Source organism: Gigantopelta aegis, chromosome 3 (assembly GCF_016097555.1).
Source record: "Gigantopelta aegis isolate Gae_Host chromosome 3, Gae_host_genome, whole genome shotgun sequence".
Taxonomy (NCBI): Eukaryota; Metazoa; Mollusca; class Gastropoda; order Neomphalida; family Peltospiridae; genus Gigantopelta; species Gigantopelta aegis.
The window spans coordinates 6,376,242-6,385,481 of NC_054701.1; the positions used below are offsets into that span (position 1 = coordinate 6,376,242).

The 9,240-nt window shown below is 36.1% G+C and overlaps 1 protein-coding gene across 2 annotated transcripts in view; it reads right to left on the reverse strand.

Annotated features, from left to right (window-relative positions):
* Positions 1–4,237, reverse strand: part of LOC121367449 (neuroglian-like) — a 58,803-nt gene extending 54,566 nt beyond the window's left edge. For both annotated transcript variants that reach the window (XM_041491628.1, XM_041491627.1), the window contains exon 1: positions 4,077–4,237. The gene's annotated coding sequence lies outside the window, so the exon portion shown is untranslated. The remainder of the gene's footprint in view (positions 1–4,076) is intronic.
* Positions 4,238–9,240: the final 5,003 nt, after the last annotated feature.

Sequence of the window (9,240 nt, forward strand, 5' to 3'; positions counted from 1 at the left end):
TCAAAGTTGTCCACATTTAGATTTATTACTGTATAAAAATAAAAAGTGTTCATCTATAAAAGGCAAAGATCAGATATTAGTTATAATGTCTGATGTTTGTATGTATATAGTAACTAATAGATCAATTGTGTTTCTAGGGATTCATTCCCAGACGTTTCATGAATATTACATGATAAATATGGAATACAGTTGCATATCATTTGTTTTGATTCGGATCTTAATCATGAAATGGCTAACCTCAGAACTATAATGAAAAAAGAAGTGTTTTATTTAACGACTCCACTAGAACACATTGATTAATTAATAATCAGCTATTGGATGTCAAACAATTGGTAATTCTGACTTGTAGTCATCAGAGGAAACCTGCTACAGTTTTCCTGTAGCAGCTTAGGGATTTTTTATATGCACTTTCCCACAAACAGGAAAGCACATACCACGGCCTTTGACCAGTTGTGGTGCACTGGTTGAAACGAGAAAAACTCAATCAGGAGAATAGATCCACCGATGTGGTTCGATCCTGCGACGCCAGCACCTCAGATGAGCACTCAACCGACTGAGCCAAATCCCGCCCCGTTTGTAATGAAAGCAGAATATCTACGACGTTATCTAAAAATCACTTGATATTAAACGAATAGCGTCTCCAGTAAACCATATACTGGCTGTTTTAAAAGTATAGGGAGGCATGTTTTCGAAGGAGCCTCCTACTATTTTCGTAACATTTAAAAGGTATGTTACCTAATTAAATACTAATTATGATAATGACACGTGTACAGTGTGTTCTCTCGTCAGGATAACAGAACGGGTTTCATGCGTGTGCCACTAATACATTAAATCAATCAATGATTATGATAATGACACGTGTACAGTGTGTTCTCTCGTCAGGATAACAGAACGGGTTTCATGCGTGTGCCACTAATACATTAAATCAATCAATGATTATGATAATGACACGTGTACAGTGTGTTCTCTCGTCAGGATAACAGAACGGGTTTCATGCGGGTGCCACTAATACATTAAATCAATCAATGATTATGATAATGACACGTGTACAGTGTGTTCTCTCGTCAGGATAACAGAACGGGTTTCATGCGTGTGCCACTAATACATTAAATCAATCAATGATTATGATAATGACACGTGTACAGTGTGTTCTCTCGTCAGGATAACAGAACGGGTTTCATGCGTGTGCCACTAATACATTAAATCAATCAATGATTATGATAATGACACGTGTACAGTGTGTTCTCTCGTCAGGATAACAGAACGGGTTGCATGCGGGTGCCACTAATACATTAAATCAATCAATGAATAATGGCCATGGGGCGGGTCAAATGTCATTATGTGTAGCAATGCAAAAATAAGTTTACGGAATTAAATTAGAAACTTTTCCAAGATTAGTCTCCTAGATACCATACAGGAGTATTACATTTGTGTGCCATTCAAACCTTACGGGGTTTCTCTTTTACTATTCCAGTTTCCTCATTTCCTTACAGCTACAAATTATGTGTTCGTATTTTTGCATCATCACTATTTCAATCATTGCTACGTAGTTCCCCAATTTGAACTCGACTGCTATATGAGGATAGCTTATCAGACTGGCGGGAGTTAGCTCAGTCGGTTGAGTGCTCGATTGGGCGCTTGTGTCGCAGGATCAAACCACTTCGATGGATCCATTCAATTGATTGGATTTTTTCTGTTTCCAACCAGTGCACCACAACTGGTCAACGGCCTTAGTATGTGTTTTCCTGTCTGTGGGAAAGTGCATATAAAAGATCCCTTTCTGCATTAGGAAAAATGTAGCGGGTTTCTTCTGATGACTACGTGTCAAACTTACCAAATGTTTGATATTCAGTAGCCGATGATTAATTAATCAACGTGCTCTAGTGGTGCCTTTAAACGAAACAAACTCCTAGTCTTAACTAGATTATTATTATTTACTAAATCACTCTCCACTATAATCCTGTACATATCCTGTATATATTTATTATTTACTAAATCACTCTCCACCATAATCCTGTACATATCCTGTATATATTTATTATTTTATTGTACATGTACATTGTATTATGCTGATAAGTTGTAAAAACGTAAAGCAATAAAGAACTTGAAAAAATATCTAAAAACTTATTACTTGCTGTTAATCTTACTAATCATAACTAAATATTAATTAGGATTAATTTAACTTGCTTTTTCTAATTTTGATAACCATAACTAAATATTGATTGAGATTTGTAATCTCATTAATTATAATCATATATAAATCGTAATTAGCATGTACTTGACTTTGACTAGCACGTCATTTGACTGAAAATATATTTTATTGCATATAATGCATACATACAAAATAATTGGTTATCCAACTTACGATACCCTCTTCTAATTACAAACATTAAATTCTGCCCTTCAATGCCTAGCTTTTACATTTACAAGATCAATCTAAAATTAAATTATTTCTGTCTTTCTAGCACTGAATTTTAGACTTATACTCTAAATTTTAATTTGATATACCGGTATCTGTGATATTTGTATTTTTGCACAGTTCTTTACACTGTGTTTTAATTTAACTGTTGAATTTTTATATTGATGTTGATCATCAAATTTGTTGTGCATTTACCATAGTTTGACACCCAATAGCCGATGTATTTTTCGTGCTGGGGTGTCGTTAAACATTCATTCATTCTAGCACTGAAATGAATTGTATTCATACTTTGGCCACAGTCAATGGAATGAGAAATGCAACACATATTACAACCACTTGACACCAAGCCCACGATCTATCGATTAACCTCTTCACTAAGGATGATTATTACAAAACTATATTGAAATATAGCAATGAGATATAAACAGAAATTTGCACATTATAACAATGAATATAAATAAAATTTCAAAACCAAGGATACAACAAATATACAATATGTATAAAGATAAATACGGGGCTATGTCTCTTTAAATACAGAATAATGTAAAGTAATCACAGAGTTTGCCCCTTTAATGAAGTGTTTGTACCTTGCACAACGTGACGTAGTGACACGTTGTACGGAGATAATGATACATCATTTACATGACGAATAGCCATTATCGGTGTGTGAAACACGACATTAAATATGTCACCTGCTGTGTACATCTACACGTATACTATCAGAACATTAATAATATATATATATATATATATATATATATATATATATATATATATATATATATATATATATATATATATATACAGAGAGAGAGAGAGAGAGAGAGAGAGAGAGAGAGAGAGAGAGAGAGAGAGAGAGAGAGAGAGAGAGAGAGAGAGAGAAAAAGAGAGAGAGAGAAAAGAGAGAGAGATCAATGGAGAGAGAGACAGACAGAGGGAGAGAGAGAGAGAGAGAGAGAGAGAGAGAGAGAGAGAGAGAGAGAGAGGGGGTGGGAGTTAGAGAGAGAGAGAGAGAAAGAGAGAGATATATGGAGATAGAGACATACAGACAGAGAGAGAGAGAGAGAGAGAGAGAGAGAGAGAGAGAGAGAGAGAGAGAGAGAGAGAGGGGGGAAGGAGGGAGTTAGAGAGAGATATATATATATGCAGAGACAGACAGACAGAGAGAGGAGAGAGAGAGAGAGAGAGAGAGAGAGAGAGAGAGAGAGAGAGAGAAAGAGAGAGAGAGAGAGAAAGAGAGAGAGAGAGAGAGAAATATAACAAAAGTGTAATATATATATATATATATGTGTGTGTGTGTGTGTGTGTGTGTGTGTGTGTGTGTGTGTGTGTATGCATCTATTATACATGTATGTATGTATGTACGAATGTTTGCATATGTGTCTCTGTGTGCATGCGCGCGTGTGCGTTATCAATAATATTATTTGATATACTCGCCCCTCTTTAGGGCCATATCACCCCTTTCCGCCAGACACTCAGCTAGAGTTACGATCAAACCTATCCTACACCTAACATGTTTTCTATTTGAAATCCGAAACGTGTTATGATTACACAAAACTGAATAACATAACCAATATTATTTTTCAAAACAATGCCTGAAATACTAAAGCACATTGTTCTTTAACCAGTCAGCATGAATAGGAGATTATAAACATACCTCATCTTGCCATTCTGTTCCATCACTGCAGAAGTACCATCCTTGACGACTTAGTAAAACACCGAGTTTGTCATCTCGCGAGGAGAATCTCTCTGCGACATTTTCTCCCAGTGCTAGTGAACAGTAGGACTTGTACCCGCGTTCGCGAACATCTGTGATCGTTCGGGAGCCGGCACGCTACGGGCGAACAAAGACGTCGATCGTCACGGGCCAGGCGGTGCGCAGTGGACCGTGTCGTCGCAGTCGGATGGCAATAAACGATTGGAATACATTAATTTACATTGCGGGGAGACAACTGGTTGGGACTCGCCCCCAGTTTCACTTTTCAGTAGACAAAGAAATTATAGATTTTCTGAATTATTTACTTATCGTATGAACAGTCGGGCTTTTTTCCCCGTTAGGTTTGAGTTTATTTTTAGGTGTTTCATCTTTCTTTTTAGCGTCATTGTTTGTTATTACTTCGTTATTACTTCGGCAACTCGTCATAATTCTGTAACAGTAGTACAGTACTGTAGTAAATAACAGTCGTCGATATCTGAATAATTATGACAATAGTTGATGTTCGATTCTTCAGATCAACGCATCTTCGTTTTTCTACAGACAGTTTGAGAGGAAAGGTTAAGGGGTCGGCTACAATTGTCATAACACCTTCAAAAGGAACAAACATAGATATCGTTTTCATTTCCTATTGTAATAATTCCAATCTGTTTAATACTCTTTTTTTTATGTATGCTACGGTTGGTCAAATTGATATCAGGTAACTTAAAAAAAGAGAAAAAAGGGCGGGGCATAGCTCAGCGGTAAAGCTGTCATTCGATGCGCGGTTGGTTCGGGATCGATCCACATCGGTGGGCCAATTAGGCTATTTCTCGTTCCAACCAGAGCACCACGACTGGTATATCAAAGGCCATGGTATGTGCTGGCCTATCTTTGGGATGGTGTATATAAACGATGTCTTGCTATTAATGTAAAAATTGTGCGGGTTTCCTCTTTAAGACTGCATGTAAAAGTTACCAAATGTTTGTTGACATCCAATAGCGATGATTAATAAATCAATGTACTCTAATGGTGTCTTTAAACAAAAAAAAACCTTTAACTTTAATTTTCTGAAGAAAAAAAGAGTTTAATTGTCATTTGATAGTATTTTATATTGATGCAATGTTTGATGTCCTCCCTCTCTTTGTCTGTCCTCTAGCTTTCTCTCGTCATCGACAATATCTATTTTGAGTAACTGTATTTGCTCATAATAATACTGTGTACATTAGTTATGACCAATGAAATGTATTCGCATGTAGTTGCTACAAGAATATGATTGTGTGTATGTATTAGAGAGAGAGAGAGAGAGAGAGAGAGAGAGAGAGAGAGAGAGAGAGAGAGAGAGAGAGAGAGAGAGAGAGAGAGCGCGAGAGAGGGGGGGGGGGGGGGAGGGAGGGAGGAGAGGAGAGACAGGTGGATAAAGAGAAGAATTTTAAGCAAGGGGAGGAGTGGGAGAAGAAGAATCAACAATAATAAGAAAACACCCAGAGTCAGTATGGACTTTGTATTCCAGGAGAATCACATTTATTGGTAAATGGCCGCAGTAGTGGTGACTCACGTGAAATCCCGCGACACGGGACGTTATTCCAATTTGATTTCCTCCACTCTAAACGAGACGAAATCACCGAGACAAATTGAGTCATGTGAACACAGAATTCTCCTAATAGTTTTGTCGCCCGTGAATTGAGTCCAATAACTTGTTGTCACGAAACGCTGTTGAAGGAACGCATTCGCTGCTCGTTGAGATTCACACATTTCGTCTCTTGTCTTAAATTTGGATTCTGCAATTAGGTCTTGAATATTTAGAAAATTCCTCCACCATGCAGCGAGTTGGAAAAAAACCCCTCACCTAAACCGTAGCAGAAGATTGTTGGCGCCATTTTGTTTCAGGCACATGTGTTTTCTCCATTTGAATTGTTGACTGTCGACTCATTATTAATTGATGTGTGTTTGGTGAAACTAATATAAAATTAATTAATGAAATACAACAATCTCTCCATGTTTACAGAAATCAAACGAGGATATATTTACACAACGTGCCAACAATCTCAAACACATCAAGTAAGACAGGAAGAAAACGTGGAAGAAAAAAAGCAAGGAATCAAGACAAACGAAGCAAGCAAGCAAACAAGCAAGCAAGCAAGTTAGAAAACAATATCGAGAAAGTAAATAACTCAAAAGCAAGCAAGCAAGCAAGCAAACAAGCAAGCAAGTTAGAAGACAATATCGAGAAAGCAAATAAACTCAAAAGCAAGCAATTGCAACATCAGTGAAAAAGTAACAGGTATCGGCCATTATTGTATCAGAGCACATCACATGACCTCATAGCATTTACAACATCGTATGTTTGGACAGGACATACAAGACAGAAAATATGGCGTTATGAAAATTTACAAACAATAAAAAAATCATCTTTAGTTTTGTAAACGGATTTTGAAGGTAATCCTAGCGTTTTTAAAATGAAAGGTATGCTGTCGTTATGTAATGCACAATTATTAAAAACCGAGCTGTATTAAATGATCTAGTCTTGTGAACTGACGTTTCTGCACACATTTGAGCTATTTTGATTGCATATCTTTTGCTCTATGTTAACTATAGATACTTCTGTGTCGATGCTGATGAATTTCACTACTTATTAGTATGTGGAAAATGTATACAAGATAGGTGTAAATATATTCACCAATATTATTTCACAAAACCAAATGTAAATATATGCACCAATATTATTTCACAAAACCAAATGCAAATATATGCACCAATATTATTTCACAAAACCAAATGTTAATATATTCACCAATATTAGTTCACAAAACCAAATGTAAATATATGTACCAATATTATTTCACAAAACCAAATGTAAATATATGCCCCAATATTATTTCACAAAACCAAATGTAAATATATGCACCAATATTATTTCACAAAATCAAATGTAAATAAATGTAAGCAGCTTTTTAATTGTAAAAATATAGGCACTCTTAGAAACTTGTGTAGATTTATAACTATTATCAACAAACATTTCTGTTCCTCCTAAGACTTCCGTTATTCACAGTTAATGAATTGTGTTTCAAACCCTGTCATCTTGACGCTGTTATATTATATACATGTATGTATATTTGTATTCATCAAATGCCATCGAACGATGTCCCCGAGTGTAAGAAAGTTCTGTTCTGTTCTGACGCCTTTTCTTGTCATGTGTGTTAATTATGCATTTGAATTGTCCTCTTGTTACACACTATAATGTGTCTGAGTGTTGTTTGATAAATCTTGAAATCTTGAAAATCTTGAACAAAGTTCAAGATAAACTGCGACAAAACCGTACTACTAGTATGTCTATTGAAGTTGTGTATACATGCACACCAATTTACTCTGCAAAATAACAAAGACACATCTATTATTAATTTTTACACATTATCTTCGTGTAAGACACATTTGTCTGCCTTTAGATTGCCTTGTTGAATTTGTAATTGAATCAGAAGACTAATAACAAGGATAAACCTGGAAAGCTCCAAATACGAAATGATATGAATTGAATAGATCATGACTTGGTTCCAGACGGGGCAAAGACAAGCAGACGCTATGATGCTCAGAATAAGCAAGAGGAAAACACGCGACCTGCAAATTGTTGCAAGTTGAAGAGCTAGGAATAGCCCAATGGGCCCACCGACTGTGATCGATCTCAGACCGTAAGCGCGAGCGCTTTACCACTGAATTACACCCCGCCCTTATTAAATTAGAAATGAGATTCATACTTTATCTTTGAAAGGGGCGGGGCGTAGCCCAGTGGTAAGGCACTCGTGTGATGCGATGTCACTCTGGATCGATCCCCGTCAGTGGGATATTTCTCGTTCTAGCCGGTGCACGACTGATATATCAAAGTCCATGGTATGTGCTACCCTGTATGTGGGATTGTGCATATAAAAGATCCCTTGCTACTAATAGTAAAATGTAGCGGGTTTCCTCTCTAAGTAGTAAATGTTTCACATCCAATAGCCGATGATTAATAAATCAATTCGCTCTGCTTGTGTAGTTCAACAAAATAAACATTAACCTTTTCTCTTTGCTAATTACAAATATGTTGATCTTGGTAATAAATGATCTAGTTTTTTTTAAAGAGGTAGTTTGATATTTGTATTACGTCATAATAAGAGCTGTGCCAGTATAATCACTTGGAGCTAACTAAAAACGGTTTTTTCTGATTACCTAATATTTATATTTTTGTATTTTAAACTAACTCTCTTGATATTGTAACAATTATAAGATTTTGTTTGACATATTAATTCAAATGTGAATGGTGACGTGCAAGCTTCATTGACTAACACGACTGTCGCTAAGTATTTAGCCATTAACGATGTCCCAAATACACTAATGTTTTCACAAAATATGAATATTTATATTTTTGATACATCTCTGGTCATCATAATGTTGTAGAAACGCTATATAGACTTTCGTTCACAAGTCAGAAGACATTTTTGATTTCTTCCAACCGCCAAACAATCTTTGAAATAATTGATTCAAAGTAAATCCCAAATGTATTGTATCGAATGCAATGCATTATAGTCCAATCTTTTAATATGTTTTATTACCCAGATGTATTTCACGTGGGTAGATTAACCCACCGTCTATTGTAAAGGCTATAAACTCAGGATAGTCCCTTCAATACTATGTCTTTAAACATCGAACTTTGACCCAGAAGAAAATCTAGCTCATCTGGTGTAGCGCCTGCCTGAGATGCCCGGATATCAGGATCGAACCCCCTCGGTGGACCCATTCTCTATATAAAAGATCCCTTACAACAAATAAAAAACGAGACGGGTTTCCTCTAAGACTACTGACCAAAAATTAATAAATGTTTGACATCCAATAGTTGATAATTAATGAATGTGCTCTAGTGGTGTCGATAAACAAAACAAAAATATAACTTTGACTCAGAAACATCTGATTTGGTACACAGGAACCTAATTAACTGTATCAAACTGAAGTGCAGAGTGGGAGAAATAATATAAACATCGGACAGATAAAATGGCGTACACAAATAATTGATTGCGGATGTTCAGTCTACGCATGTGCGTGACTACATAAAAAGACTGATGCCTTTGTAAAGAGGGAGTAAATACGAATATCGACT